Here is a 9,253-nt window from a genome sequence, read left to right as displayed (position 1 = left end):
TGCTTTAAAAAATTAGAATAGACATTTTCTATTTATTTGTCAACTTGAGAAAGGAAATTTAATGATGCTAGAATGTAACTTCTTTATTTAATGGCTTTTAAAGATGAAGAGGATGAAATAGGAGTTACTTCTGCATAGTTGAAATGCTACATTGTAATTAGCTGAACCAGTATTTTGTACCCTGCTTGTAAACGTAGAGCTGAATAAAAATAAATCACAGATGGTTTTCTTGGCTTTTGGTTTTAAATTTTAAACTGAATTAGAGCTTGAGCATCTTTGGAAATTCCTGTTTCCTCTTTATTTTTTCCTTTATATTTTGATTCTGCTTCATGAATTGGGTTTTGTATATTTGCAGAATTGCATGTATCTTTGAAGAACTTACTGTTTATACAAAACCCTGCAACATTCCAAAAATAATTACCTAATATATGTATATATATACACATATACGTATACATATGTATATGTATATATATACACATATACGTATACATATGTATATGTATATATGAAGATGTATATTTATACCTTCAGCTGGTACATATTTAATTGCATGTAGTTTGCTGCCTGCTGGGAATTTGCTGCCTCTATTTTTCAAGTTGCAGTGTGTATATGGCACTGGGCTACTTATTTTTATTTTATTTTATTTATTTACTTTTTTTGAGATGGAGTTTTGCTCTTGTTGCCCAGGCTGGAGTGCAATGGTGTGATCTCGGCTCACTGCAACATCTACCTCCCAGGTTCAAGTGATTCTCCTGCCTCAGCCTCCCGAGTAGCTGGGATTATGAGACCGAGTTTCACTGTGGCACCCAGGTGGAGTGCAATGGCATGATCTTGGCTCACTGAAACCTCCACTTCTCGAGTTCAAGTGATTCTCCTGCCTCAGCCTCTGAAGTAGCTAGGATTACAGGTGCGCACCACCATGCTCTGCTGATTTTTTTGTATTTTTAGTAGAGAAAGGGTTTTGCCATGTTGGCCTGGCTGGTCTCGAACGCCTGACCTTGAGTGATCCACCCGCCTCGGCCTCCCAAAGTGCTGAGATTACAGGTGTGAGCCACCACGCCTGGCTGGCACTGTGTTATTTACTGAAGAATATGCGCATTTCTCTGGTACCATGTTGAGGTAGATTGTATTATTATCTTAATAATTGTTTCCCTGAGTAAAAGTACCAATTCATATACCCACTAGTAGTGTTTCACATCTTGAACATTTTTATTGTAAATTTTTAATTTATGCCAATCTATAAAATTGTAAAATATCACCTCATTGTGATATTACTTTATATTTTTTATATTTCTAAGTATATTGACCATATTTTATATGTTTATGAGCCATTCATAATTCCTCATCAGTGAAATGTGCCCCAAGTTTTTTTCCTCATTTTTTTCAAGTGTGTTGACATCTTTTTTTTCATCTTTTTTTAAAATTTTTTTGTTTTTTTGAGACAAAGTCTCACTCTTGTCCCCCAGGCTGGAGTGCGATGGCACAATCTTGGTTCACTGCAACATCTGCCTCCCAAGTTCAAATGATTCTCCTGCCTCAGCCTCCCGAGTAGCTGGGACTACAGGTGCCTGCCACCATGCCTGGCTAATTTTTGCATTTTCAGTAGAGATGGGGTTTTACCATGTTGGCCAGGCTGGTCTCAAGCTCCTGACCTCAGGTGATCTGCCTGCCTCAGCCTCCCAAGGTGCTGGAATTACAGGTGTGAGCCACCGCACCTGGCCTTTTCACTGATTTTTAAAAGGCTTGTTTACACGTTTTGCAGACTAATCATTTGTGCGAACATCTCTCAGCTTATGACTTGTTTTTATGACTTGGAGAGGTTCTTAAAATGGTCAAGTTTATTAATTTCTCTCATTGATGCTTTTTTAAAACCTTTATTTTAGGTTTGGGGGTACATGTGAAGGTTTGCTACATAGGTAAACACACATCATCACCCAGGTATTATGCCCAGTACCCAGTAGTTCCCTTTTCTCTCCTCTCCCTCCTCCCACCCTCCCCTCTCAAGTAGACTCCAGTGTCCGTTGTTTCTTTCTTAGTGTTCTTATGTTCTTGTCATTTATCTCCCACTTATAAGTGAGAACATACAATATTTGGTTTTCTGTTCCTATGTTTTTAATAGTTTGCTAAGTATAATAGCCTCTAGCTCCATTCATGTTCTTGCAAAAGAAATGATCTCATTCTTTTTTATCGCTGCATAGTATTCCGTGGGTATATGTACCATATTTTCTTTATCCAATCTGTCATTGATGGGCATTTAGGTTGATTTGATGTCTTTGCTATTGTGAATAGTACTGCAATGAATATTCACGTGTATCTTTACTGTAGAATGATTTATATTCCTCTGGGTATATATGCAGTAATGGGGTTGCTGGGTCAAATGGTAGTTCTGCTTTTAGCCGTTTGAGCAGTGGCCATACTGCTTTCCACAATGGTTGAACTAATTTACATTCCTGTCAACAGCGTATAAGTGTTCTCTTTGCTCCACAACCTTGCCAGCATCTGTTATTTTTTTATTTTTTTATAGTAGCCATTCTGACTGGTGTGAGATGGTATCTCATTGTGGTTCTGATTTGCATTTCTCTAATGATCAGTGATATTGAGCTTTTTTTTCCCGTATGCTTGTTGGCCACGTGTATGTCTTCTTTTGAGAATTGTCTGTTCATGTCCTTTGCTCACTTTTTAATGGGGTTGTTTTTATCTTGTAAATTTGTTTAAGTTCCTTATTGATGCTGGATATTAGACCCTAGTCAGATGCAAACATTTTCTCCCATTCTGTAGGTTGTCTGTTTACTCTCTTGACAGTTTCTTTTGCTGGGCAGACGTGCAGAAGCTCTTAAGTTTAACTAGATCCCATTTGTCAATGTTTGCTTTCGTTGCAATTGCTTTTGGTGTCTTTGTCATAAAGTCTTTGCTAGGACCTATGTCCAGGATGGTATTGCCTAGGTTCTCTTCCAGGGTTTTTATAGTTTTGGGTTTTACATTTAAGTCTTTAATCCATCTTGAGTTGATTTTTTGTATTTATGCTTTTTTTTTCATTTCTTGTTTAGCAAATCTTTTCTAGGTTGAGGCCATAACATCATTCTTCTAAATGGTCTTCTGAAAGTTTCTGTAGTTCTGCTTTTAATGATAAGATTTAATCCACTGGGAATTTATTATATATGGTGTGAGGAAGTGATCTGATTTTATATTCTTCTATTTATTGAACATTCCCTTCTTTTCTCAAAAATTGGCAATGCTAGATCTTTCACAAATCACATTATCAAATAAATATACTTGAGTTTCTTTCTGCCAATTTCCAGTTAGTTCAATTGGTTTGTCTACATTACTATAATTTTATTGTATCTTTTCTTTTCTTTTTCTTTTTCTTTTCTTTTTTGAGATGGAGTCTCGCTCGTCGCCCAGGCTGGAGTGCAGTGGCGCAATCTCAGCTCACTGCAAGCTCCGCCTCCTGGGTTTACACCATTCTCCTGCCTCAGCCTCCTGAGTAGCTGGGACTACAGGTGTCTGCCACCACGCCAGGCTAACTTTTTGTATTTTTAGTAAAGACAGGGTTTTACCGTGTTAGCCAGGATGGTCTCGATCTCCTGACCTCATGATCTGCCCACCTCGGCCTCCCAAAGTGCTGGGATTACAGGCATGAGCCACCATGCCAGACGGTTTTATTATATCTTTATAAATTGCTAATTGCCCCACCTTGATTTTTTTCATCAGGCTTGTCTTGACTACTTTTGCCCTGTTTTTGTTTATATACATTTTATAAGGTCATTATAAGTTTTACAAAAACCCTGTTGGAATTCTGGTTTGGATCACATTTAATTGCTAGATCAACTTAAGAACTGATATTTTTTGCAACACTGAGACTGTCCAAAATGGATTCTACTCTCTATTTTTTTTTTTCAGTCTTTAGCCCTAATCTTTTGATGAAGCTTATTTGCTCTATAAAGGTTTAGGGTATCATTTTGTCAGTTTATCTAGGAATTGTACAGTATATTAGAAATTATATCTTTGTAAATTCTTCTCCTAGATGATTTTTACTCATTTCAGAAATGCAGTTGATTTTTTTAATGTAAAAAAAATTTAAATTTTTATGGGAGCTTAGCAGGTATATATATTTATGAGGTAAATGAGATATTTTGATAACAGGCATATCATACATAATAATGACATCAGGATAAACGGGATATCTGTCATCTCAAACATCGATCCTTTATTTGTACAATCCAATTACACTCTTATAGTTATTTAAAAATGTTCAATAAATTATTCTTGACTGTATTACCCTATTGTGCTATCAAATACTAGATCTTATTCATTCTCTCTAACTATATTTTTGTACCCGTTAACCATCCCCACTTTCCCCAACCCCCTCTATCCTTCCCAACCTCTGTGAACCATCATCCTACTGTTGATCTGCAGAGTTCAATTGTTTTAATTTTTAGCTCCCACAAATAATTGAGAACATGTGAAGTTTGTCTTTCTGTTCCTGGCTTATTTTGCGGAACTTAATGATCTCCAGTTCCATCCAAGTTTTTGCAAATGACAGGATCTCATTCTTTTTTATGGCTGAATAGTACTCCATTATGCATAAGTAACACATTTTCTTTTTCCATTCATCTGTTGATGGACACTTAGCTTGCTTCCAGATCTTCACTATTGTGAACAGTGCTACGACAAAGATGGGCCTGCAGATATCTCTTTGACACACTAATTTCCTTTCTTTTGGGTATATACCTAGCAGTGAGATTGCTGGATCATATGTTAATTCTATTTTTAGTTTTTTGAGGAACCTCTGCCCTGTTTTCCATAGTGGCTGTACTAATTTGCATTCCTATTAACACTGTACAAAAGTTTCATTTTCTCCATATCCTTGTTAGCATTTATTATTGCCTGTCTTTTGGATAGAAGCCATTTTTTTTTTGAGTACCAATAAGTCTTTATTTATCCATTGTATTTTCCCAGGGAAAGGAGAAAGGAAGAGTCAGCATGTGTTAAAAAATGATTAGAAAATGGGAAAGGAAGTACCCAGTACAGCAAAATCTACCATCAAATAAACACACCCCAGTGATGGGGTCACCAAAGCCCAAAGGGGCTCAGTCTCCTGCAGTTCAGGAATGAGGGAAAAGGATCAGGAAAAAAACACACAGGTACAGGCTTTCCTACCCTCCCTCCCCATAAATTCAAGATTTTACACAAAGCTTTGGTTTCTAGCAGTAAACGTGGAGTTACATTCGTTCGTCTCCTATTAAACAATCTTGTGGCCACTTTGACATAAGTTTCTAGCACCTGCATAAAAGTTCCTGAGTGACTTAGATATACATTCATATTCCCTTTCTTGGCCTCCTGACCCCACTTTCTACATGGAAGGCCCCCAATTGCATCTCTTTACTTTAGGATTAGAAATTAAAATTAAGTAGGTTTGATCCATCCAAAATACAGTAGTGTGGTTTTTTTTTTTTTTTTTTTTTTTTTTTGAGACAGAGTCCCGCTCTGTAACCAGGCTGGAGTACAGTGGTGCGATCTCAGCTCACTGCAACCTCTGACTCCTTGGCCCAAGCAACTCCCCTGCCTCAGCCTCCTGAATAGCCAGGACTACAGGTATGTGCCACCACACCCGGCCAATTTTTTTGTATTTTAGTAGAGACGGGGTTTCACCATGTTGGCTAGGATGGTTTTGAACTCCTGACCTTGTGATCCACCTGCCTCAGCCTTCCAAAGTGCTGGGATTACAGGCGTGAGCCACCGGGCCCAGGCTACAGCAGTGTCTTAAGTGTTTGGCATGAATACATCAAGAAATGGTTGGCCTAGCATGGTGGCTCATGCCTGTAATCCCAGCACTTTGGGAAGCCAAGGTGGGCAGATCACCTGAGGTCAGGAGTTCCAGACCAGCCTGGACAACACGGTGAAACCCCGTCTCCACTAAAAATACAAAAATTTGCTGGGCGTGGCGGGTGCCTGAAATCCCAGCTACTCAGGAGGACGAGGCAGGAGAATCACCAGAACCCAAGAGGCAGAGGCTACAGTGAGCCAATCATGCCACTGCACTCCAGCCTGGGCGACACAGCAAGACTCCATCTCAAAAAAAAAAAAAAAAAGAAGAAAGAAATGGTAATGGTCTTGACTTAGGAGGTTGGAAACAAGGGATGGAGGGTTTTCCTAGCTTCAGGATTTTTGCATACATTGTTTAAGAGTTGTGGAGACACTCCAAGCATTAAATGTGTATGTGTGTGGGTGTGTAAGTTTTCTTTTGGGGGTGAACAGAAAAGACGGCAGGGTAGAAGACAAGTTTTTAGGACAGAAGATCTGGTCTAATAGGTAGTAAGGGAAGGGGAATACAAAAGAAAGGATGGTTCAAGATCCCCACTTTAAGAAGAGGGCCCCCAAACTAATGTTTCAGATCTTTTTGCCTGGTGCAGAACCTTCTGTCAAAGATGCTTTGGCTATTTTTCTCTCAATACAAAAAGAAGTTTGTAAACAAAACCCCCAAAGAACATGGAGAAAGACCAATACATTATATTTACACAAACTAGGCCACCTAGCAATCAACTTAGTGAAGTCCTACAAAGCCCAGACAAATACAGTAACTTGGGGGGGCAGCATTTAGGGGAGACAAGAACCCAGGATCAGACACATACCACCCAATGCGTTCCATTGCATTTGTCCCATTTCAACACAGTGAGGTAGGTTTGCAGTGATCTCACAGCATGTAAACGAACCCCCCTTTTTCTCCTTTAGCTACCATGACACTATTAATCACTACTGCAGCAGGGCAGGACACAGGCCCCAGGCACCACAAAGCCCTCGCTTATGTGTCTCCCTGGAACCCGAGAATTTTGAAAGGTTAAGGATCTTACCTTACTTCATACATCCATCCCTCGACAGCACAGGATTAAGTACAGGGATATTGGTCTTTAAACTTATCCTTAGCAACTCTAGTTTTACAAACACACACACACCCTGTGGTACATGGTAGGCCTAACCTAATCTGGTGAACAATGGATCTGGAGATGTAAAGCACGTCCTGTGCCCTAGGATTAGACAACTGTCATCTAATCTTGGCTTGCTCGCTGGGCTTTTCACCTGGCCCAGCCTCTCCTAGCCTCTGTGTACCACCATTTCCTGTTTAGACTAATTCCCAATCTTCCAGTAGAAGGCAATCAAGTCATGGGGCAACCCAGTTAAAACCTAGTCTCCCATAAAACATTTTCAAGGCAGAGGGGGTTTCAAGAGGACACTATGGCAGAAAAGCCAGCTCTTATTGGCAAAAATGAGGTAGTTCAATAGGCTATGCACTCCAAATAGTTGCTCTCCACAGTGGCAAAAACAACAAAAAGTATTCCTGCTGCGCAGACCTGGAGCTGCTGCTGGCTATCCCTGAGATTGCTCCTGTACCTGAGAACACAGTGCAGGAAATGTGGGCCTTAGATTAAAATATGCAAAAATACAGAACCAGAATATTTATATTAAGGAAAAAAAGTTAAAATGCACAAGATACGTCATTCGCACACAGCTAGTGCAGTTGGCACCCTGGAGAAAGTGGGACCCAAGGTGCAGTATCCAAGGGAGCAAATAAATAAAATCACATTGGCCCAGAATGGGGTGGGGGTGAGCATAGAGCAGCAGGTCTGCAGCTGTTCCCCCAAACACCCTTTTTGCCATCATCATTACCCATTGCTTGGGACAGTTGCCAGCTCCCTATCCCAAAAGTGGGTATGAGGATACAAGATGTGAAAAAAAACACTGCTTACTCCTGAGAGATTCCCTTCCACAGAATGTAGTGGCTTGGCTCCATGAATCTGGTCTTATACCTAATCATTTCACTCTGGCATGGGAATTATTATATATCCTTCTTTAAAAGGAAAACAACTTCCCTATCCACGCCACTTTCAAAAGCTGGAAATTCTGGGGATGGAGACTCAAAGTATGCAGATTGTAGGGTGATTCCCCCATCCTGGTTGCCCCCAGAACCCTCACTTGCATTTGGACAGAGCATGGTTGGAGTTCCTTTGACTCACCCTTTCCCCCCACCTACAGGGAAGAAAGGGTGATGGTGTGAACCCAAGCCTGAGATACATGGCAGTGCCAGCTAGCCCCGATGCATCCTATTCCCACTTTCTCCACTCTGCCTGCTCCTCGAAACTTCCTGGTAGCAAAAGAATAGCCCCCACCCATCGTGGCTCAATTCTGCGCCTCCGGGAGCAGGGCAGGGCTGTGGATTTCTTCTTCTTCCTCCTGAAAGTAGGTTGGCTTTCCCTGTGCACTAGGGCCCTGCTGGGCCTTCAGCGGACATGAGGCTACCATATGGCTGATGCTCTGGCAGAAGTGGCACTTCTTGGGCTGGGGTGGCAGCTTGCATTCCTTGGCATGATGGTCTAGACCTCCACAGTTGTAGCACCTGTCTCCTTTTGATCTGTGCTTCTGCATGTTCTTCCCTTTTGGCCGCCTCTCACTCTCAATACAGAATACTCCACCAGGTCCGGTGACACGGATGGATTCCAGACCCTTGGCTGACTTCTTAAACATGAACTCCACTGCCTCACCCTCCTTCAAGCTCCGGAACCCCTCCATGTGCAGCTTACTCTGGTGCACAAAGACGTCCACTGGGGGGTCAAGCGCGACCCCGGCCCGGGCGGTCATGGATAGGAAGCCGAACCCCATTCGCACGTTGAACTACTTACAGATGCCCACACTGTGCAGCAGCTGAGGCTCTTCTGCTGCCCGGGCCGCGTCCTCCAGCGCCTCCTCGGGCGCCTCTTCTGCCGCCTTGGCACAGCCACCTGCAAACTGCTGGTTGGACACGGAGCCCATGGTCGTCGGCTGAGCCCGTGGCCCCAGGCCCCTGGTCGGGCAGCTGCTGGCCCCGGAGAAGTCCGAAGGCAAAGGGGAAGTTCGGAGAAGAAGCTGCTACATCTTCCCCCGCACAATAGCGGTGGGAGGGCCCACCGGCTAGAAGCCATTTTAACTGGGGTGAGATGATATCTCATTGTAGTTTTGACTTGCATTTATCTGATGATCAGTAATGTTAAACATCTTGTCATATGCCTGTTTGACATTTGTATGTCTTCTTTTAAGACATGTCTATTCAGATCTTTTGCCCATTTTCAAGTCGGATTATTGGTTTTTTTCCTATAGAGTTGTTTGAGCTCCTTTGCAAATATTTTCTCCATGCTGTGGGTTGTCTCTTCATTTTTTGTGATTGTTTCCTTGCTTGTGCAGAAGCTTTTTGACATGACAAGATCCCATTTGTTTATTT

The 9,253-nt window shown here is 41.6% G+C and overlaps 1 pseudogene; it reads right to left on the bottom strand.

Annotated features, from left to right (window-relative positions):
• Positions 1-8,178: 8,178 nt before the first annotated feature.
• On the bottom strand, positions 8,179-8,808 carry LOC116810185 (protein lin-28 homolog A-like; annotated as a pseudogene).
• Positions 8,809-9,253: the final 445 nt, after the last annotated feature.

The sequence above is a fragment of the Hylobates moloch genome, unplaced genomic scaffold (genome assembly GCF_009828535.3).
Source record: "Hylobates moloch isolate HMO894 unplaced genomic scaffold, HMol_V3 SCAFFOLD_1968, whole genome shotgun sequence".
Classification (NCBI taxonomy): domain Eukaryota; kingdom Metazoa; phylum Chordata; class Mammalia; order Primates; family Hylobatidae; genus Hylobates; species Hylobates moloch.
Note: the sequence above shows the minus strand (reverse complement) of the source record. Positions and strands in the feature narration are given on the sequence as shown.